The sequence below is a fragment of the Tachypleus tridentatus genome, chromosome 9, assembly GCF_004210375.1.
Source record: "Tachypleus tridentatus isolate NWPU-2018 chromosome 9, ASM421037v1, whole genome shotgun sequence".
In the NCBI taxonomy this organism is placed as follows: domain Eukaryota; kingdom Metazoa; phylum Arthropoda; class Merostomata; order Xiphosura; family Limulidae; genus Tachypleus; species Tachypleus tridentatus.
The window spans coordinates 128,309,249-128,332,657 of NC_134833.1; the positions used below are offsets into that span (position 1 = coordinate 128,309,249).

The 23,409-nt window shown below is 34.4% G+C and overlaps 1 protein-coding gene across 3 annotated transcripts in view; it reads right to left on the bottom strand.

The window, feature by feature from the left end:
* Axud1 (AXIN1 up-regulated 1) overlaps window positions 1–17,332 on the bottom strand; it is a 34,353-nt gene extending 17,021 nt beyond the window's left edge. The window contains exon 1 of one of the 3 annotated variants that reach the window (XM_076457175.1): window positions 17,208–17,332. The gene's annotated coding sequence lies outside the window, so the exon portion shown is untranslated. Of the gene's footprint in view, window positions 1–1,215; window positions 1,483–17,207 lie in introns of those variants that run through there. The other 2 variants (XM_076457176.1, XM_076457178.1) reach the window with 2 other exon arrangements.
* Window positions 17,333–23,409: the final 6,077 nt, after the last annotated feature.

Consider the following 23,409-nt stretch of genomic DNA (forward strand, 5'->3'; position numbering starts at 1 on the left):
ACCCATTCTTTAATATTGTTTAGGCAGAGTATTCACAGTGAAACTTTGTAGAATGGACAGCAACTGCCTGTTGTAGAGACACAAGTGTAGACTGACTTGAAGACGATAGGCAGAAGACTTTCGAAATGTTGTCCTCTACACTTGTGTCTCCACAACAGGCAGTTGCCGTCCATTCTACAATGTTTCATCACATTTACCCAGCTAAACATTTTTTCATTTATCCTCATTGTTTAGTTTCTATCATTAAGGTAATTTTCAGTCCAATTCTTTCATTTTTCATCTACACCTTTAGTATTAATTTTGCTAATATTTTGTGAAACATCTTCTTAAAACTTTCTAAGTCTCAATGATTACAATAACCACTAAGATGAGTTCATACAAAAAGATGGAGGAATTATCAAAACAAAACTTCAAAAATTGGTTAGACAAGTCAGTTATTCCAATACCATAACAAGCTTTTCAAATACTTTTGTAAAATACTTCTGCCAATACAACCTGTATTGTCTTGCTATCTGAACCTATAGTTAAACAGTAACATCATAGTAATTTATCATGAAACTCAAGTTAATCTAAAGTTGAATTGGGTCATTCAAAGAACTTCTACTGGTCATTAGCATTTGTCAGGGAGGCTTATATGAAGTTTTGCAACAATTAGTGTCACTTTTAAATGTACAATGTAAGTTATATTGTATTATTTCTCAATGTTACTTTACTAATAATAATGATTAACACTCCTACGAAAAGACGTTTCTAGTCCTGATTTCTCCAAGCCCGTTCCCCTGGCTGTGGTTTCACTAGATAGTAGATAGGGACAGTGGGAATCTCATTAATCCATTCATTAATGGATTTAAATGGCAATTTCATTTAAATACAAAATTATTAGCCTAATATTAATAACCTTTCAAGTTGCTCTGGGGCCCATTAGGCCCCACTTTTCGTAAGAGTGTTAAAAATGTTCAAGGTATACATGTGTTTTATTATTTTTCATTGCATATCTTTTTTCATTGTGGGGATTTTGGAATACCCTGAATCTTCAAGTTAGTCTAATTTCAAGAGATACTAAGGTTACAGCCAAAAATATTAACAGTGAAGGTAACCAACTGACGAATCAATGCATTTAAATCAAAAGTTTTCATTTTATAGCATCACACACTCTTTGTTAAACCAATATATTAATTTTCCACCACTGAAAATGTATTTTTGATAGATACTCACCCCCTCCTACATATAGCTTTTTCTGATCCAGTTCTGCCCCCAGTATCCAAACTTTATCACTTGTACCTAATCTCTTGTTTTACATAATACTGCTCCATTGTTGCATGCAAATAATCATGTGACAAACCTCCACCAATAGGGGTGCAACACCACCTCTAGTGAAACTGGCTCCCACAATATTGATTGTTCAATCATCTCTTCAAGATGAGGCAATAAAATAAGAAGCATTGAAAGTGAGAAGGAAAGGTTACAGTTGTGAGAAGTATCTGTGAAAAATATGACAGTGTTTAAAAATTTTATCTTCTGATATAATAACCTCTATTAATGTTGCACTCTAGTTAGACATGAACAGATGTTATTATATCAGAAGGTAACATTTTTAAACAGTACAGAAGGACGCTCATTGGAGACCTCAACTCATCTGTACCAGAATACACTCTTTTCCCAGAAAGGGAGTGTTGCAAGGACAAGCAGGAGATATAGAACTTATATCAGATTTTTAGAAATGTTATACATGTAGTGTGGCTAGAGTGTATTGGGCTATGTATGGTGGGTCAACTCCATTTTAAAATTAGGCAGCACCAAGAATTCAGCATCCAGGCTTCAGCAGGAGAAAGGTACCTATCATCTTCATATCAAACCAAGTGAGGCACAACAGAAAAGTAACATCTGCCTCAAACTGAATGAGGACCTTTGCCAACCCAACACCAGATCACCCATGAACCTGACATCTAGGAAGCTGAAGATGGGGAAACATCCATCAGAACATCTCCACCCTACTCTCTACTGAATGGAACTGGACATGGATCACTTTCAGGTTCTACTTCATTTGCAGCATTCACTAATACAACAGAGGCAACAACAATTTTATCATAATTGTTATCTTGTTTAGTCCATTTCCTTATCATATTGATGAGACACAAATGTCTTTATTTTATATATCCTGATGTCTTCACAATACAGTGCAGATCACTTAACTAAGGATAATAATACCTTGTATGTAAAGGTCTTGGGAAAGGAAAACCAAAACTTTTTTTTTCAAGGCTGAAAAATCTCTCTTTCTAACTTTTAATTTCTCTTTTTCAAATTTTCTTTAGTCATTTCACATGTCTTAGATAGTCTCTGTTTGAAACTAAGCATACAAGTTAAGAGGTTGATTCCAGTTTGTTTTTTTAACAATTTTAATGGACTACAAACAATGTGACTGAAAATAATGGACTGAAACTTAAAAGGTTCTCGAATAATCTTATGAACCCTAAACAATAAAAGAGCAATATTTTCATCTAATCATTTTCATTTTTTAAACAATAGAGCTATATTATGTTGTTTAAGGCCTGGTAGACCATTTCTAAAGCATCCTGTGATTGTTGATGTTATATTCTGAATTTGTACTGTTTGATCCTAGACTCCTGCATAAGCTGCCAAATAATTTTTACATAAAATTGGTTCCTACGTCCACCATATGAACTTGTGAAGATCAACCAAACTGAAAATTTTATTGTCAGGAACTGTAATTTTCAAAATATTTATTGCTTCAGGAAAATGCATAAATAATGGTAAAAAGATACTGCTATTATGATAAAGTCTCTGGTAGTAGTCCAATGCAATCAATGATGATTCAGCTCAAGGTATCTGTAAAATCTGGAATTAGTTTAACAGTGCAGTAGGATATTATTTGTATTTCCAATCAATTGGCATGTGATGTGTGAGAAGTCTCGCAGTATTCAGAGGTACCATTTCATATCTTTATTTAAAAAAGGTAAATACACAGTGTGGAGAAATAAAAGTGGTCCCACTTGAAAATATTCATAGTCTGTTATATTTTTATTAGATAACATATAAATGTGTAAAACTATATGTTTTTAGAATGCACTCAATGAGATTTGTCAAATAAGTATTGTGCCCCCACTATAGTTTCTTAGACCTTATTCAATTTAGCCTACAAAATGATCAAACAAACTAAGTTTCTCTGCAATAATCAAATGTAAAAATGAAACACAAAATAATGCAAACCAGTTTCATAAGTTAATATTTAGTTGGCATTCCTTAGGGTTTCAGTCCTGCTTCCCATTGACATGGAATGCTTTCAATCAGTTTGTGCAGAAATTCTTGATGGATTGACTGTCACACTTCTTTGAGTACTTAAAAAAGTTCATCTTCCATGTTTGGCTTGCGATCTTTCATAAATTGGTTTAGCTCAGCCCATAAATTTTTAATCAGATTGATATCAGATGAATGACCTAGTCATTCCATACCTACAATTATTTTATTTTTAAGATATCTTTTAGTGACTCCACAATTGCAAAGAAACTTGTTTGATCATTTTGAAGATTAATTGGACTAAGAAGAACTAATAAACAAGAGTAAGTGCACAATATTTTTTATTTGCATGAACATCAGGAAAATGTTATTTCCTCATAAGGGCACCAGAATTCTTACAGTAACAAACTGGAACTGTTGAGGCTTCATCTTCTACAAGAGCCTATTCTAACAATAATTGAAGCTTGGGATCCTTCTCCTTCAAATACACAAGTTTCTTTCGAATAATTATGGGTTCATACTAAGAAGACTGTCATTACCTGTTAATCTTTAGATGGTTATAGAAGTTTTCAGACAAGTCAATCTCATCTACAATATCTGCACTCTTCTGTGATATCTCCTTGCTCATAATCCAAGTCATAAGGAAATCATGCTTGACATTTCACCCCTAAAAACTTTATAATAGCTTATGAATTCAACTCTTCTATAACCTGTAGATCAGCTGTCACCCCATGTCCATCAGCAAGGACATTATCCATTCAAAAAGCACCTGCAGATGTGAGTGGTACCTGAGTAGGGAAAAAACACTACATCCAGAACAGGTATGCTCTTTACCACAAACTTAGTTTTTATATCTAGGGTAGAACTGTACACAAGCAATCATCACTATAGGTCAGTCCCAACCTGACAACCAAGGTTCCACTACTTAAGAGTTGGAATTAAAGATGGCTAGGGCAATTGGACTGCAACATTATATTTATTTATATTATATATATTGATTAGATCCCAACTTGTAGTCATGGTGAATGTGTTCCAAATCACTGAAATCATAAGGTAAGCAACATCTAAGCAGACAAACCATCTCCTCTACCTGAAGAAACCTGAAAGGCAACATCCCAAAATGGCAGGATTACATATGCCTTACTCAACCAGAGGAACAGAAAATATTTGGTCTGTAATTATGAATATTCATTCTCACTTCCCAAACAAGTTGGCAAGGAGCCTTCCATTTGACCCCAAATTATGAGGAGGAGGTAGAACAACTGTGCTCAACCAAGGACCCAGGATGGAACCATTCTGCATTCAGAATCATTAGGAGATTGTGAACTCCCTTCCTTGAACAGTATATTGAACTGATACTGACAGAAAATGGTGGACCATACAAATCCCAATTAGGTACCAAGGCATCAAATTTGAACAAGTAATACAAGTAGATTGGTACTGTTCCTATCAACATCTGGGAAAAAAAAACATCCAGGGACCTGGGTAGGAGGGCCCTCAACTTCACTTTTCTATGCAAGAGTGGAGAAATTCATTCTAACACTCTGGAGGAAAAGCCTCTGTCCACCACCTCAATGACTATAAAGTGAGTATAGTAAGGGCTCCCTAGCTCCACTTGTAGAATCTTAAGAAGTAATGTGCAATGGGGAGTCCTGATGAACAATGCTCTTGAAATATTGCATTCGGTGAGCCAAGTTCTTTAAAGTGTTAAAAGCAAGTCAACCTCAATTTATTCAATCCAATGATCAGCAGGGATTAGAAGGATTCCCTTCAGCTTTATTCGTGGTAGTTCAGCATAGTATGGTTATACCACCTAGTAAGCTCCTTGATGTCTTATGGAACCCTCACTTCTATAGAGTCTGTTGCAACCAGTAGTAACTGTAGTGAGACAGTGGTTCCTAACGTGGAATTGGTTTGATAAAACACACCTGTCTGGTCAACATTCACCATAGAGTGTGATCTTATGAAAACAAGGTAAGAGAACCTGAAACACAGAAATAAAAATACTCACCTCTCTGAATAATCTAACAGAAATAAAGATAACTTCAGGAGTAGACAAAACCCTTCAGGTGAAGAGATTACCAGATTAGGCAAATAATGTGAGATAAGGGTAATTGAGGAGGTCCACATATTAGTCTGCACAGTGACCTCTAGCAGGCAATATGACCAGGCTGCTAAGCACATATAGAAAGAGAAATATGATACGATGTGACTCAAAGAAGACACCTTTAATGAAACCCCAAAATTAAAATACAAGTTCAAGCAATAAAACCTTCAAGACCTTCACTGAACATGACCAAGATGAAAGCTGATTGGATAGTGATCAGATGAATTAGAGAAAATAACTGAACCTCATTCCTAATGACAGAGTGTTGGGTAAGAAGAACTGGTGAGAGAAAATAAGAAAGTGTTCTGTACATAAACACAAATTACTTCCACAGGTGATATCCATATGTCAGTTGCTACTAAAAATAAACCTGCAGGTAAAGGGAATATATGGCACATAAAGAGTCAGGTCACAAACAGGTGTAGTAAAAGAACACATACCTGAATCTACTTGCTTGATAACTAAAATGGTCATTTAAGACCAATTACCCAAAACAATGTGAAGAATCAGGATGATGCTGGGGACTTAAAAGTATGTAGCTGCAATAACTGAACAGTAGTCAACAAGGCTACCATGAACAATGGCAACTGTGGAAGATGTGAAAACCTCTTTCAAAGAGCAAAGTCAAAAAGAGGAGTTATGGTTGACACCACTGACTGAAAAGGGTTCAACCTTCTAGCAGTACATTGCCAATATTAATTGTATTACTGTTGAGAAAAATGACTGTTGAACTGAGCTGAAGCTGGGCCAGATATATGTCAACCTTACAAATTAAACCAAAATGTCATGTGAAAGATAGTATAATCCTCTAGGCCAGAAGCTCAAGCTTCTGGATAGCTAGATGCACCATAACCAATCATGCCTACCACAAAAGAGAGAGCCTAAAAATAAGTGGAGGAGTTGAACACACTGGAAAGGGCTACAGAAGCAGAATCCTGGGTGTAGCTTAGCTTTGTTGGTCTAAAGATATGAAACAGACAATTCTCTGTACTGAAAACAACATAATGCATCATTTGATAGATTAAAACCTTGGATTTTTATTGGTTATATTAGATACATTGAGAACTATGGTGTCTTTCTGAGCACTTATATGTTTCCTATTCGAAAAGCTGCACAAGCAAGATATTCAGTATCAAATTATTAGGAATTAATTGCACTAACTTCACATTTTGAAACATGACATAAATAATAAAAATGTAAATTTATCTAATATTATTGTTCAATAGCTTTTAGCATGACTGAAATGCTCAATCATCACTTTTTGCAGTGGACAGTATAAGTAGCTCAGAGCTTTGCAACACACTTAACTTTTTTATAGTCCATGAATTAATTTAAATTGATAAATTAACTTTTCCCATCATTTGGGCTGAGTAAGGAGATGGGTTAGTTTGCTTATAAATAATATGATATAAAACACAAGAGAAAAATACTGATAACTGGTGAAAGAGAGGTGGTAGATTTTAGGTTGTATAGACCCAGGAGCTAATAATTTTTATGAACTCTACATCCCATGTAATTTACATAGAATAAAATTATCAATGGGTCCCCATTAAGACTATGGGCCTTGGGGTTAAGTCCCCTTTAGCCCTTACCTAAATATGCCACTGTGAAAGAGAATGAGACAGTTGGGTCTGATTTTATAATTTATGACTATACTTCTCACAGGGGTGGTAAATAAATTAGAGATGAAGAAAGATATATGGAATAAATATCACAATTCTCGTACTAGAGGATACTGATAAGTCTCTAAACATTTCCTTGTAAAATTAAGAAGTTAAAAATATATAATATTAAAATCTAATTAATCAATTAAGTTTTGATACAAAGTTTGCAGTGATAAAGTAGTTTAATTAAAATTTGAATGTAATTTTCATAACACGGATAGCACTCTTGTAGCTTTGTGCAAAATTCAAAACAAACTAAAATGTTGACATGTTCAGGTTGACCTACCTGTAGCAAGGAGATTAAGCCATGAACTTTAAGATAATGCATCAGCATTACATGGATACTATAATCATGAAGTTTCTGGAGTCATGTTGTCATCTGGTCTTCTGTATTGAGTTAGTGATAAAAATGAGTTGGGGCTCTAACAACACTGAGTAGTTCATTCTGAGTTTTACAATATCTTCTTATTGCAGCATCTACTGCCTTGCTAATAGCATGCTATTACAAGCTCTTTCCCATGCTGAATTTGTGATAATACTTCTCCTATGGCAATATCAATTCCATCTGTAATTATGAGTGGGTCCATAAGAGTTGAGTATGCCAATACAGGAGAAGTATTTAGTTCTTTTTTTTCAGATTGTCAACTGACTCTTCACTATCAACAGTCCAGCAAAATTTTAGTTTTTGTAGTAGTATGCATAAAAGATACACTACGGAAGAGAGAGATTTTACAAAACAATGACAATAGGAGCACAATCCAAAACAATTCTCTTACTTCACACTTTGATACTGACCAATTCAATTCAGACTTAATCTTTGCTGAGTCTGTAGACACTCCTTCTATACTACATGTTTCAGGAAACTCACATGTACATAAAACAGTGAACATTTCATATGATTCAACTTAGGGTTCTCAACCAATCACGTACTTTTCTTATCCCATTACAAGCATCAATGAAGTACATTCCATGTGTGATTATGTCATCCACATATATAAATAATACATACCAGTGTGGTCTAAAAAGAACATATTCCATTCATCATTCAAAAAACAACAAGTGCATTATATACCTCACAAGGTAACATACAAAATGCTACAATCTATTCAATCCTGTAAAAGCCTTTGTCCAACAAGTGGTTTCCAATATTCACTCTTCAGATCTCATGTGCAGAACTCTACTGATTCATAAAATAGATTCTTGACAATGGGTAGGCATCTTTCATTGTATCATTTGATAGTCAACACAAATCCTTGTGGATCCATCATTCTTCTTCTTTATTACTAGTACTGAAATCTGAAAAGATGTCACTGGGAAGTGCATAAGAGCAACGGTAGATTTAAGGTTGTGTGGTCCCAGAGGCTAGTAATTTTTGTGGACCCAACATCCCATATAATTTAACATAGAATAAAATTATCAATGGGCCCCCATTAAAATCTTTAGCCCCTACCTAAATATGCCACTGCACAAGAAAAAGCAGTTGATTCTGTTACTTATTGTTTTTGCATGGATTTTATTTCTTTGATAGCCTCAATCTGTTTTTAAACTGGAAGTTTTTATTTGTCTGTCTAATTCTTCAGGTCTACCAGAGAAACTATTGGCATTCTAAGTCATGTAACTTGATGACATTGATCAGGTAAAGCTTTCACAGTTCTTGTTGTATAGCTCTTGTAAATGAGGTGGTAAACTTTCCTTATTTGATGATTTAACATCAGACTTCATACATCTTACTTATACAGTGAATACTGGTATTTCACATAAAACTGACTCAAATCTCATTGTTCACTGTTTTCACGGTTCTAATGGTAATATGTATTCTTTACATTCATGACAGTTTTTAGAACAATAATTCCTTAACAGCTATTAGAGCATTTAGTTCTATCAATTCCCAGCCACTAGTCCTAAATTATTTCTAACAAATCTTGGAACTGTATTTCACTTCTGGAAAGTACAATAATTGTACTCTCTGTTACCATTAGAAGTTCAATGTTTTGTGTTGTAATTTTCATGTAATGCAAAAGGAATCCCTAATCATAGACTGAAATTGTTTAATGTTAGTCTAAGCTCAATCCATGTCTCAGCATGAAGTCTATTTCCTATATGACACTATTTCTTTTTATCAATTACTCACATATCATGTTGTATGGAAAAAGTCTCTTACAGCAAGGGCAACTTTCAACTTTTCTCTTGTTGGTTGGTTGTTAAGAGTTTATTGGCACAAAGCAACTGCCAAACAGCCAGTAAAAAGTGAAATTAGTAAAATATGTAAAAGGTAATCATGCTAAAACAGAACATAGTCCAATTCTTGGATTAAAATCTTAGAGTTATAAAAGCCAATGGCCCTTAAAAGTTTTAGAACACAACTGAGGTGGACATTATCACCCTCACCAATGTCAAGGGTAAACCCACTGTAAAAATATGCTTAAAATGGTGCCATTGCTTTCAATCATAACAACAGCATAACAGTAAGATGTGTGCTATTGTGACCTGAGTACCACACAGACAACACATTGGTGCATCAGTACCAAATAAAAGAAAGTGGTAATTAAAAAACTGTGACCAATGCATAGCCTAGCCAGAACAATTTCCTCCTTCTGATCCATACAGAAGCAAAACAGCCAAAGAGCAACAGATAGTTTGATTTGGAAAAGTTTATTATCATGTTGCTCACTCCAAGTTGGCTGCCAAATGGTTTGGAGCCGAGCCTTGAATACAGGACCATAGTCCATGTATGGTACAGACACAGCAGTGATAGTAACAGAGCAGACTAACTTAGCTGCAATATCAACAAGTTCATTCCTTCAAACACCAACATGGCCAGACATACAGTTCGTGTACTGCACAGTTTTAGATGATCCAGGGCAAGAGAAATGGCATACAATTTGGCAGTGAACACAGAAACTGCAGAGGGGATTTTGTGTGCAACAACCGAATCACAGCAAATCATGTCAGAGCCCACAGTCACATGATTTCAAACCATCTGCATAAATGAGAATGGAATGAAGGTTCAAAAAACATTCAGCAAATAGAAGATGATACTTCCAAACAAGAGTATCTGCCTTCTTCAGATGACTCAAAGGAAGGTTACATTTGGGGATATTAATTAGCCATGGTTGGATGGGCTGATCTGTGGATACTGCTATGTTATCCAAAGACAGATCCATTTCATCCAACTACATCAGGATATGAAGGCTAAAAGAATCAATGGCAGACCATCTATTATGAAAAAGTGTGGCCTACTGAGAAAAGAAAACACAACTCCATATGGGATGTTGTGATAAAGATCAAAGTTTTGAAGGATACATTGAAGACAGATGCAAAGGGCAGAGATGTAGAGGAGGTTCATGAGACTCTGTGTATAAGCTCTGAACTGGGCAAGTGTGGAAAGCCTCGATTTAGAGACAAAGCTCCTAATGGTAAACAGGCTCCAACATTTTCAAGGCCGAGGTCCTGGCAGAGCCATAGACAAGAGACCCATAGTCCAGTTTTGATTAAATAAGGGCACAAAAGATTTTTAGCATGAAATATTGATCTACTCCCCAAGTTGTGGAAGACAGGACAAGGAGGATGTTCAGTGCTCTTGTACCCTTGAGATGTAGCTGCTTAATGTGTGGAATAAAGGTCAGCTTATGGTCAAAAATGAGCCCCAAGAACTTTGCTTCAGGGACTACAGCAAGCACAACTTCATTAATAGGGAGTTCAAGATCAGGGTGAATACCCGCTGCCAGCAAAATTGCATGCAAACAGTTTTGGAGAGAGAAAGGTTAAAACCATTTGCTGTGGTCCACTTCAGTAAATGATTGAGAGCAGTCTGTAGCTGCCACTTAATAAACCTCTTGTTCAATGACTGACAAGAGATGTGGAAGTTGTCGACAAAGAAACCATTTGCAACTGTAGGGGGTAGTTGTTCACTGATGGCATTAATCTTTATAATGAAAAGTGTGACACTCAAGACAGTCCTAAAGAACTACAATTCCTGTGGGAAAGAATGAGAAAGTGTCAAAACCATACAGACCTGGAATCACTGGTTCATTAAAAAATGTTTAATAAAAATTGGTAAATAACCATGCAACCCATATGAGTGGAGATCTTGCAAAATGTCATATATCCACATATTGTATCATAAACTCTCTCAAGGTTAAAAAATACAGAAACAAGATGTTGCTTGAAAAAGACTTCCCTGGTCAGTTACTGCTGCCACACAGATATCTATTGATGGTTTACACATGATGACAGGATCAAGTTCTGAGCGAGTGGTGAAAGAAGGCCAGTTGGCCTGGTACAACCTCCATTGAGTCATGCAGGTGGATGGCATTGACTACAGCCAGTCTCTCTCAAAATGATCACTGCCCCTTGGATTACAGTAGATCCTCCAAGAAAAGTAAGCAAAAAGTGAAAGGGAGCAGATAAAAAGATCTATAGCAGTAAAAGACTTACTAGGTACATGAAAATAAGTATAAAAACCAGTATTGAAGAGAGAGAGATTGTGGTCCAAGACATGGAAAGATTTGTCTGTACCCCCACTCTGGCAGTGGAATGGAGTGCAGCAGCATATCTGAGATGGAGTTGGGGACAATAATTCCCACGCCTCTAGGTAGATGATATTATGAACAGTTCACACATTGCACCTTTCTCTTCTATCCATTTAGGGCAAGAAATAGAGTAAGAGGGATGTGGGCCACTACAGTTAACACAGCATAGTTCCAGGTTCCACTCGTAAATGTCTTTCTCTTTACCACCACAACGAGCACATATCAAAGAACCACAACATGATGTTTTTGAGTGACCAAACCACTGACACTGGAAACATCCAACGGGGTTAGGAATGTAGGCCCATACCTTGCATTTCAAATAACCTACTTTGACTGTGACAGGAAGATGTGGTGACGTACACGTTAATATCAGAATAATGGTACTATACATAATTCTGTCTTTATGAGTGAAGATTTGGTGCACTGCAGTAATGCCTTGGCTGGAGAAACCAGTGAGGATCTCCAACTCAGGAATTTTTCTTTAAATCCCTCTCAACTATAACTCCTCTAGAAGAATTCAAAGTTGCATGGGGAGTAATCTTAATGAGTATATCCCAAATGGCTTTTGATTTCAAGAGGAGTTTGGTATGTTGTGCTGAAAATGTTTCTACCAAAATGTCTCCAGACTTTGGAGAGCCAGCAAGTTCCTCTAATCCATTTTGAATAAAAAAAAATGGAGCTATCTACCCTAAGGATTTCTCAGATAAGGCATGGATAACCAGAAATCAAGGTGAAGAATCTGATTGTGATACCAAATTACAACAGAGTTGTTTATGTGTGGTCATTTTCCAATGATTTGTTTCTTTTCAATGTTTTCATTTTTATTTATTTTGTCAGAAAAAGATATCCATAATAAAGAAGCTACATTTCAGTGCCCACTGACCCCACCAACCATGGAGCCTTATGAAGGGATACACTACAGCACCAAACAAAGACATTGCAGCAATGCCAGGGTTTTGTGAGCACTATACCCAAACACCAGCATCAGATTCAATGTTCACAACACCCATTGACAACATCTGACACTGGTACTTGGTTGACCATAGCCCAAGTGGACCAGCCAGTTGATCCTAGGTAGCCACCCCAAGGCTGCCAGTCTACAGGCCAAAGTGGTATGTTAGGATTGGATCTCTTAACCATCAGGATCCTCTCCTCCCCTTAACAGGTCACCACACACAGCAAACATGTAGATGGATGTTTAGATCCCAGAAGAGGTAAACTGAAAGAATAAAACCTTCTCTGGAAGATCCCTTCACTATGTACAGGAATCCACACTGAGGGGCTCTCTTGTTGGAATTTTGTTTTATGAACACTTACTGCTTGCATAAATTCATTTTCCTAGTTTTGATTACTGGACAAGATTGAATTATAGTTGCCAAAAAAATAAGTATTTATCAACATGCTGCAAGGTTTCTAATCAATGAATCCATTAGCTTGAAGAACATTCTTTTTAGATAATAAACACTTTATCACAACTAGGATAAATGGAATATTCTCATCTGAGATTTTTAAGACTATTTAATCTAACATTTCCATACTTTCTGGACAGTGCTATTTGTTTTTTTAAACTATTTGTTCTAACAGTTCCATAATTCCTGGATGGTGTTATTTAATGTTTATACTATTTGATCTAACAGTCCCATAACTTCTAGATGATGTTATTTAATGTTTATACTACATGATCTAACAGTTTCATAACTTCTGGATGATGTTATTTAATGTTTATACTACATGATCTAACAGTTTCATAACTTCTGGATGATGTTATTTAATGTTTATACTACATGATCTAACAGTTCCATAATTCCTGGATGGTGTTATTTAATGTTTATACTATTTGATCTAACAGTTCCATAACTTCTAGATGATGTTATTTAATGTTTATACTACATGATCTAACAGTTTCATAACTTCTAGATGATGTTATTTAATGTTTATACTACATGATCTAACAGTTTCATAACTTCTGGATGATGTTATTTAATATTTATACTACATGATCTAACAGTTCCATAATTTCTGGATGGTGTTATTTAATGTTTATACGATATGATCCAACAGTTCCATAACTCCTGGATGATGTCATTTGTTTCTAGAATATATGATCTAACATTTCCATAATTCCTGGATGGTGTTATTTGTGTTTTAAGACTATTTAATTTAACAGTTCCAAAATTAATTCCTGGATGGTGTTTTTTAGGCTATTTAATCTAACATTTCCATATTTCCTGGATGGTGTTATCTGTGTTATTATGACTATTTGATCTAACAGTTCCTAATTCCTGGATGGTGTTGTTTAATATTTTTTATACTATCTGACATAACAGATCCATAATTCCTGAATGGTGTTATTTAATGTTTTTAGACAACTTGATCTAACAGTTCTATAATTCCTGGATGGTGCTATTTGTGTTTTCAGACTATTTGGTCTAACATTTCCATAATTCCTGGATGGTGTTATTTATTGTTTATTTGCAACTTCAATTGATTCTAGTTTCACTGCCAAGTGAACAGCTCCCCTTAAACATATACACCTATTTTGTTACAATTTATCTACCTTTATCAACTAAGGGATCTATGAGTCATTCACATATCTATGAATTCCACATTTTAATTGAAACATCTGAATAAAGTAATCAAGCCAGTATTTCCATATCTTCAGCAAACTCAGCTAAGGTCATGTCCTTCCATTGTGTGCTCCTATACTCTGCTTTAGAAAGTTACCCTTTATGTAACAACCACCAATACTTCTACTGGAAAGTTATTTAATGAAATAAAAACTGATTATTTTATATGTGCAACAAAATGACTAGCTTGTTGTTCATTATTAAATCCATTCACATTGCTAGTTATTGCACATGTTTCATAGCATGCCTTCTATTTAACCCTTAAAGAGAGGCGATCATCAACTGATGCTGCTACCTACAACATTCTCCTTTGTTTAAGGATTAATGTTCCACTGACTGTGAACAGAATGGTGGTAATGACATATTGGCTTGGCTTTTCCATGCATATGTAAGTGAGAGGAAAAAGGACACATACTTTGTAAGTATTTTAGTAAAACTTTTTATTGCCTGCTCCTCTTTACCTCTACACCACTCTCATACTTTTAAAGAAATTTAAATGCCCATGTATATGTCTACTCTAACAAGTTCCAGGATAGCAACTAACTGTTGCATCTCCATCTCATGGTTGTATATGTATATGGAGTACTCATCTGGAAGAGATCCAGTATTATATTCCTAGCATAATTAATGTTTTGGAGTCACAATTCTATGTTTCATTAGGTTTCTTTTATCAATCTATAGCATCTAGGAGTGTTATGCAGTTACACATCTGATGTTTCTAAAGAAATAGGTGGGTGACTGTGTAAAACAAATTCACCCTATTATGCCTCATTCCATTCTTATGATCAGTTATAGATGTAATGCTGCTAAAAGTTGACTAGATTGCCTGTATTTCCCATGTTAAAGATCTCCTTTTTGTTACAGTTTTGAGGTCCCTAATGATTCCTAACATAGTGGGGTAGACTGCTGTAAAAACTGCAAAAGATCCTTTGAAAACGCAAGATATACATTTATACACTATGGCACAGTGCCATATCAAAGGCTTATAAAAACTGTCTCCATAGGATGGGGTATAATTCAGCAAATTGAACAGAAAAATGACTGGATGGAAGAAAGCAGAATATTGTTCCAAATGGAATACAGTCAAACTGGATTAATATCACAAGTGGGGCACCTCAGGGCTCAATCTCAGGACCTTTGCCATTTTTTATTTATATCAATGGCATGGAAGAAGGAATATTCAATAAATTCCTTATATTTGCAGATTACTTTAAGGTCTTGGGTGTTGCTAGCCGTAAAAGGATGCTACTGATTTATAAAAGGATTCAGATAATGTATAGAGTTGAACAAATATATGTCAGATGGGTTTCAATTATAACAAATGCAAGATAATGTACATGGGTTATCATAATTTGAATGGAAAAAGCCTTAACAGAGTTATAAAAGAAAGAGATCATAGTTGATCAGTCTTTAAAGCCATCCATGCAGTGTGCTGTTGCTGGTGGCAAGACAAATGGGATTTTAGGTTGTATATACAGAAATACTGAATACAAATCTGAAAATATTATAATTTCATTGTAAAGATCACTGGTTAGGCCACATTTGGAATATTTTGTTCAGTCCTGGACTCCTTACCTGAGGAAAGACATCAAACTGTTGTAAACAGTTCAGAGAAGAGTTACTAGAATAGTGTCTGGAATGAATAGGTTGTCAATAAGAAGAGAGGCTAAAATTCCTCAAATTGTTTTTCTTGAAAAAGAAGAATTAGATGGAAAATGATTGAGTTGTTTAAGATTGTAAAGGAAATTGATAGTGTTGATGCATTGTCTTTTTCCATATTTAACAGTAAGAATAGTAGGAGTATAGCACACAAGTTTAAATTTTGGTTGGGTAGGAGTCCCCTTCAACTAAAAGAGTATTATTTTTCTAAGAGGATGGTTGACACTTGAAATGGGTTGCCTTCGGATGTTTTAGAGGTAGTAAATTTAAATGAGTTTTAAAAAAAATGTGATAAGTATACAAATTATAAGGGCTGGTTTTAAAGTTAATTTAAATTAGAGTGTGAAACAGCTGAGGTGAACCAACAGGTCCAAAAATGTTATGTTACACTTCTTCATATAAAAATGCACCTTCCATATTATAAGCCCTATTCATTAACATTTTTGTGTTATCTTTTCTTCTAAATAAAACAGACATTTTAAATAGCATTCTCTCCAGCTTTTAAGAGTTGTTAGCAAACTTAAAAATACCATTCTAGTTGTTAACTTTACTGTCAATTTCCATGCACTTCAATTTTAAGAATTAACCTGTTGTTTGGCATTATAAAAGACAAAGTGCACAGCAACATATTGAATGCCCTAATTCAAATTTGACTATCAGAAACCTTAAATGATATTTTTCAAGATTTTTTGATAAATATACCAGATTTGGGAGGTTTCCTTGAAGAAACCACAAATTCTCAAAATTACTTTCTCCAACTATGAAAAGTGGACAAGTTTGAAATTGTCTTTTCTCCTTGAATGGTAAATAATCTACAAATTATATTTGTAATATTAAGCTTTCAACAGACATAAAGAATGTGGTGAATTTAATTAATTAAGTCTTTGAACTAGAAGAGAACTTAACAATATATCTGGATTTTGTTAAATGCTGGTTCTTCTGTCCTTATATACAACTAACTACTTTCTTCACTACATTACTTATTTGGATTTACTACATCATGAGGTAGACTTCTATACAAGAAAAAAAAAAGGATAAGGATTTATTATTCTCTAGTTCTATAGAAATAACCAAAAGTAAGAAGCTGCATTTCTAGAAATTTAGTTCTTTAATTCGAAAGTTTGCAGTCAATTAATCTCCTCCTATACGTAATCTCAAATAATAACTGGTGTGAGATAAACATAAATTATAAATATAAACTAAAAGTGAAACGATCTGATAATACAGTCATACAGTGATAGGGATAAAGTTGATCAAACTGGATATAAACATGCAAAAGCAACTATAACTTATATAAACCTGCGAAATAATGAACAACCAATTATGAAATGGGCAGTTAATTTTTTTTGTTACATTCACTTACCAATTATAACTAATCATTTTACACTCCGATGTTTCTTGTAATATAGAGGCACTCATCAACCTCCTTGACGCTTTTCTCCAGTACATGAACAACAATGTACAGGTACATTTCATAATTGCCACGAGAGGGCGCTATACAAAAACAAACAAAACATAACAAGTAATGTATTAAATGTTCACAGTTTCAACATATCTTTTTATAAGTAGTTGGTGTTTAAACATCCTTATGTAAAACACAAAATACAAATCCAGCAATGATATATCTAAAACTATGTCATTCAATAATTAACTAGTTCATTAATGTATTCACCACAGATTTCATTTTTGGAGCCTAGTCTAAGTTAAAAAAAAAAGGTCTGTAAACGCCTCTAACAATTACTGTAACTTAGTTAAGGGTAAGGTTTAAGGCTAAAAATCGAGTTTCGATACACGTGGTAGGCACAGCGCAACAACCTGTGTGTAGCTTTGCGCTTAAACACAAAGAAGCAAAAATTACAATATTCTAATCATTTATTTTATTTTTCTACAGCGAAGTGATTAACACTGATTTTGCTTTAGAGGAAAGAAAAATATAACCAAAAAAGATGAGGTAAAAATTCGTTTTCGCAACTCCACAGCTTAGAGGTTTGTTTGTTTGTTTATTTGTAGCTAAGCGCAAAGTTACACAATGGGTTATATGGGATCAACCTTCCACTAGTATCGAAACCAGGTTTTTAGCGTTATAAGTCAGCAAACGTTCTGCTGTGCGATTGGAGCCTGTATTGTGCATGAAAGTTGTGGGTTTTCATTTTTTTGTCAAACAGTTTTGGTAATTACGGTATATGACGTTATAAGTTACATTTTTAATAATCTAGTCTAGATGTCTATTTACGAAAAAACACATGATACAAAATCTAGAAAGTTAAGTAGAATTTAAAGTTTCATTCATATATTATGTAGAAACAGGAGCACGTTATTATTTATAAACACCAAATAAAATTGAATAAGGCAGTCAATCAGCAAAGCAATTGACTTAACGAGCAGTTCAGTTTTATGTTAACATTGAGAAGTATCGTGTCTATACAGTTACACGATGTTTGTTTATTGATTGACCAACTTTGTGAAAACATTTTATAAGTTAGACGTGCATACCATTAGCCTCCGAATTTCTGTTGAAACATTGTTTACGAATTTGGAACTACAACCTGTGTCAACATAAGTATATCCTGCAACAAGCGTTATTGTAAAATAAATTACTTTATGTAAATTAAGCTTTTCATTTTTTATCGAACGCTCCAAAGGAATCTCCTAATGATTAAACATGTTACAGCAATAATACAGGTAATTTAAGTGCTAAATTTGTTAAAATTAGAGACGCAAAATAAATATAACGATTAGTATTCGTGAAACCAACAGATAAATTAATAAACCAAAACAAGAAATTTGTTTAGATATATTTTGCATGTTGTAATCATGTTCAATAATAAAAGAAGAGATCACACGCACAATGTTAAATAAATAAATAAAAAAAAGCAAGTGAAACTTCGTATGTTGAATCTGTTGGACAAAGATATTTATATTTATAAGATAAAGTATTAACACATTTATCTTTGCAGATTGGCTCATATTGCTCTATTGACTAAAGACCTGAATAAGAGCACCAAACATGAATCAAGACGAACTTACTGACTTAACATCACACGACAACTTTTAAGATGAATGTAAAAATCTTAGTTTTGTTTATCACTATATTACAAACACCGGTCTCTGTTATAACTTCTATAATGTAAAGTCACCCATATCATTAGCTATATCCTCTAAACAGAAAAGGTAAATCAGAAATTCCAACATCTCTGTCTGAACGTATAATAAACATGTTAACAACCGATTAAAATCAGTTCAAAAGATTATCTAGCACAACAGCCAGATGTAAAAATTGGTATGACCTTTACCAAACCATTAATCATGAATAACAGTACCCAAAGGCTATATTAATACAGAATGGTCAATAACATCTTGTTTTCGTATAAGATATAACAAAATACAAAACTGTATAGTAATTTTTAAAACACATAATATTTTAAAGTACAACAATAAATTGTTACTGTCAAAGTCAGAGTCTGGCTTTTTCATATCTGTAAACTAACACTTTTCTTAGACTAGCCCTACTTTTAACATTAAAAAAGCAATATTTGAATCCAAATACAACCTAACAAAATAGTTTGATAGTTTGTTTGTTTGTTATTAAGCACAAAGCTACACAATGGGCTGTCTGTGTTCTGTGTACCAGGAGAATCGTTTGTTACGTAATATTACGATTTCAAATAGTCGGAAACTGATAACAACACATTGTCAAAAAACTATATAATTTCAAAAATCATGACAACACATAATACAATCAAAACAAATAGCCTAATGATAATAAAATTACATAGTAAGTGAATATGTTCTGAGTCCACCGAAGGAAATCGAACTTCTAATCTTGGCGTTGTAAATCCGTAGACTTATCGCTATACCAGCGGGTGACATAGTAAGTAAACGTGCTCTAACAACAGAAATGTTATCTTTTTGGCTTAACACTGTCAATAATCATACGACTGAGGTGTTCTTCAAAAGCATGGATAGATTTCAAAGGAGTAACGGGAATTTTTTGGTGAAGTTTTCCAACCAATTGACAGGTATGACCAGTTTTATAAAATTGAGAAACATCTTGGGTAATTTTTGGCCAAAAGAAATATCTTCCAATTTTGTCACCAAATGACCTCTCATGAGACGTTCATGGCCAACATTCAATATTTCAGAACGTTTTAGTTTCGAAGCAATGATTTGATAAACTACAGACCAGTCGTCTAAAACTAGTACATTTGGTGATATTCATTTTTTCATGTGCATACTACTTTTGAAGAAATAACAGTTTGGAGCTTTCTCCAGTTTACCTTTTGGAGTCATATTTTAAAAAGGGAAGAGATCTGCATATCCTTTTCTTGTTTAGTAATTAGTTTACTTCCAGAAAATGGAACTTCACCAGGTGGACCAGATCAATTTATTCATCATTGTCACTCACTAATGAATTGTCAGTAGGACAGTTATTCACAAGATCCTTGTTGGATACAAAAATTGCCTTACACAAATTTATAATAGCGTCTCTGAAAATATGTATATAATTTCTTGGCCTGAGCTTGAGTCACAGCACACGAAGGAAACACAACTGATTCTCCTCAACAATGACACCATCCTTAGATGAAACAGTGATCTGCTCGCTATCTATCTTGGGTTTGATAACAACCTTTCTTCCAGCCAAATCATTTTCCAACAATAATTATACACCATTAACTGGCAAAGTAGGCCTAACTCAAACCACAAATGGCCCCTAAACTATGTCTGATGCTAATTTAATGTTATGAAGAAGAACCTTAATAAAGCAACCATCAATACCCTGAACAATAATACACTTATCAGTAGCAGGACTTGAATCTAAGGGCAATATACCTTCTAACAACAATGAATAAGTCACCCAGTATCAAAGAAATCATATGGGTATAGGATTAACAGTATCATTTGTTAAAGAGAGAAAACCAACAGACACAAAAGGTCTAAATTCCTCCCTAACTACTTCAGCCTTTTTATCAGTAGTCAAATCAAAAACATTGGGTGATCTGGTGAATCTCGTCCATATGTGGACACAAATTAATTGAGTGTTGTTTCCTTTTCTTTTTCAAATGGCAACAATCAGACAAAACATGACTAGGTTTTTCTAAAAATGAAAGACAGGCCTTGATAACTTTGATAACGTTTTAGTCCGTCCGCAATATGATTTTGAACCAGAGAAGCTGGATTTTCAAAAGAATTCTAAACTTTTTGGGAGTAAACAGATCTAGAGTTTCGTCAGAATTGAAGAAATTTCTTTTTATGAAAATTGATTTCGTGTGTTAAAGAGCAGCTGCTTCCAGTAGAATTTTACCTTTCTTTTCAGTTTTAACTGGATTTCTAACTTATCTTTATCACTCAACTCTGGTTGGCTAGTAAAGACACTAGAGTATTCCTTTAATGCTACTCATAAAACAAATAATAAGTTTTATAGTTCACTTTTCTCATTGATTTTTAACTGCTGATTCTAAGATTCTGGCAATTTCGAGGTATTCACTTTGTTATCTTCTTCTAGTTGTTCGAGAGAGGGTGATTCAAGCAAAACTTAATAATAAGACTTGAACAAGTCATGTTGACACTGATAACAATAAATTGAATTATGATTTGAAATTGAATTTATTTCAAATTTTTTTCTCTGATCTGAATATTGGACACGAGCCCCCAGTTTATTATATTGCGCATGTACCGTATCACTATTTCAAATAGCCGGAAATTTAAATTTGAATATCAAAATTAATTAAAGGTTAATGTGTTATAAATTTATGATATTTGCCAACAAGATTGATACACACAATTTTCTTTCTTAACACGCAAGTAAATTTAATATACAAATGAAAGTACAATTTATAATAACGGTTATTACAAATAATGATTTACATAAAAATGTTACAAACTCGCAAATAATATTCAGGCTTCTATCTGATCTGGAACTGAATATTTTATCAAATGTCTAGGTCTACGAGGCGCAAATTACTTTTATGTATTCTTAAGATGGCTGGTAATGATATTTACACTTTAATTAAAATAAAATACAGAACAAAATGTTGATACCGAAACCAGCTGTCTTCAGAATACATTTTTACTTCAAGTGGGTTTCTCGTCATCACAAAGTACTTTTATGTTGATATACAGATACATATTGATGGGAATGCTAGCTAGCTCTATTCTTCACATGTGAGTTTTTTTCTGCTGAAGTTTTGCGATGTCTTTGTAGCAATACTAACGTCTGAAGTTAATTCTCTGAGGTTTAACGGTTTATAATGTTCGAAATATATAAATGTTCCTGGTCAAAGTATGTAGTTTTCCGATTAATGAGCGTTAATCACAATTATAGATTCCAAGGCTTATAATATAGTGACAGTAACGACAAAACAATATTCGGAAACTGTTTCTCGGTGTCTTGCGATGGCTAGCATTTATATTCATTAGGCTAGATTCTTGAAAGTTCGACAATGTTCACAGATACGCTAGTGTCTTCGTAAAACATACATTTTGATTATTACTCTCGAGGTTCTTCTATAAATTAAAAGAACAGGCGAGACTTGCACAATCCACATCCAACAATATGCGTCACATGCATCAAACTGAAACATTTGTTTGTTTTGGAATTTCGCACAAAGCAACTCGAGGGCTATCTGTGCTAGCCGTCCCTAATTTAGCAGTGTAAGACAAGAGGGAAGGCAGCTAGTCATCACCACCCACCGCCAACTCTACTCAGCAACGAATAGTGGGATTGACTGTCACATTATAACGCCCCACGGCTGGGAGGGTGAGCATGTTTTGGCGCGCGCGAACCCGCCACCCTCAGGCCAACGCGCTAGGCCATGCCAGGCCTCTCAAACTGAAACAAACGCAGATATTAAAACAAATGTATAACAGTGAATCCGTTGACGTTATTTTAATCTGAACAACACCAGACATATTACACTGGCATAGGACAATGTGTAGCATATTTAACGCCTTAATGCATTCAGTGTTCAACAGTAAATAAAAGGCAACTTAGATTCTATAAAGCTGTTTATAGAAAAGAAAAAAGAAAAGAGAAATCTCATATGCAAGAAACAACCCTACCATAACCCATTACCTCCACTGTTGCTCACTGTTGCTTACAGAATGATGGAATTTAACATCTATACTCGCTTTCTTTCACCATTCAAAAGCATCACTTCGTATACTTTGTTCTTTAAAAGCATTGGTCAGCTGTTACATTTGATTAACATCATACCAAACAGCAAAAAAATATTGCAGCACCAATCCTTTTTTCCCTGATGCTATATGTTACTGCAATATGACCATTCCAGCACAAAGTTAAATAGGTAAATCTCCATAATTAGAGCAACTTTGGAAATGTGTCATCTCTGGAACAGATAATTATTGAGCTGTTTGATTTATGGACAAGAAATAGTATATTTCCATCTATATGAGTTACAGTTGCTGCAAATCCTGCTTCTGTGAGCTTCTTCCTCACTTGTGATCTATTCAAAACTGCTATCTTAACCTTAATTCCTCATATATTACCTCCGTCAGAGTGAGATTTCTCTAACAACTATGTAATTCTACTTTTTTTTAACTTGACA